Source organism: Echinops telfairi, unplaced genomic scaffold (assembly GCF_000313985.2).
Source record: "Echinops telfairi isolate 266 unplaced genomic scaffold, ASM31398v2 ScPeMD7_7421;HRSCAF=8459, whole genome shotgun sequence".
In the NCBI taxonomy this organism is placed as follows: Eukaryota; Metazoa; Chordata; class Mammalia; order Afrosoricida; family Tenrecidae; genus Echinops; species Echinops telfairi.
In genome coordinates this window covers 1,389,981-1,391,195 of record NW_022111321.1, presented here as the reverse complement: position 1 = coordinate 1,391,195, position 1,215 = coordinate 1,389,981, and positions in this window count along the sequence as shown.

The following is a 1,215-nucleotide window of genomic DNA, read 5'->3' as shown; positions in this document are numbered from 1 at the left end:
CCCCCCCCCACTAAATTCTTTGACTTTCCCATATCCTGTTTCTATTAAGTCCCGCTGATAATACCTCCTGTTTCAGCACAATAGTCTTTCCCTCTTGATCAATAAGACACACCCCATGGTCATTATTAGAGCCTTTCTTGTTGTTTGCAATCAGAGAATAGGATCGATGTATGCAAGCTCTTTGCAGCCCAAATTGGACTACGTTTTAGTTAGGAACTCTGCCAGACATTTTCAGAGGGCTCTTTAAGTTGTGTAAGCAGTAGCTGCCTTTAGGTGCAATGAGCTTCTTGTGCCTGCATAAAGCTAGAGATTGCTTGATTGTGCTTGCTGAGGTGCATTGGGTGCGATGAGGATGACTGGTAAATGTAAGCACCAAGCACAAGAAGCACAGTGCAGCAGTTTGTCTTTGTGTTTTCAAGGCAAGGCTCCATTAAGTGGAGAGGAAAACCTAGTGACTGCCTGTATTAAGTTTTGCATTTGTTAATCCCATTACAATTTTAATTTGGGCTGAGGGAGAGGGGCTCTTTGTTTTTTACTTAAGAGGATGGACAGTGAGCTGTAGGACTCCTTCAGAGAAAATTATTGAATTGGAATATTTTTCAAAAGATGCTGCTGGAAGCTTGAAGTTTTTAATACTCTGTCAGTGATTTAAACAGTCTTAATTGATTCAAAACATGACTGACCTTTGCTAGGATAATGATCTTTACATAACATTAAGATTTTTACAGTGCTAAAAGGAGGTAGTAGCTTAAATACAATTTATTTTCACTAGAATGACATTTTTCAACAACAGGCATATATTCATTTTCATTTTTTTTTTAAAAGAAGAGATCACTTTACTCATAGAATTAAAATATAGAATAGAATACAAGACAGATGACACAAGAAATCTCACCTTTTAGTTGTGTGATCTTAGGCAAGAATTTTAAATGATTAGAGGCCCATTAGGTGTTGTAAAGATTTAAAAATATAGTAGTGTACAAATCATTTTTTTCTGATTCTTCCACCAATCCTACAGCGCGCCCTTTCCCCCATTTTATGTGAAGCTGAGGAAACCAGTACTAAGATTATCAAGAGTGCACAGTATATTCCACGTGTCGAGAGCTCTTATCTGTACCAGTGTACATGTTCCGGTCTAGCTGGATTTGAAAGGTAGAACTGGGGTCATGATAGTGGGGGAGGGGAGGAAGCATTAAAGAACTAGAGGAATGTTGT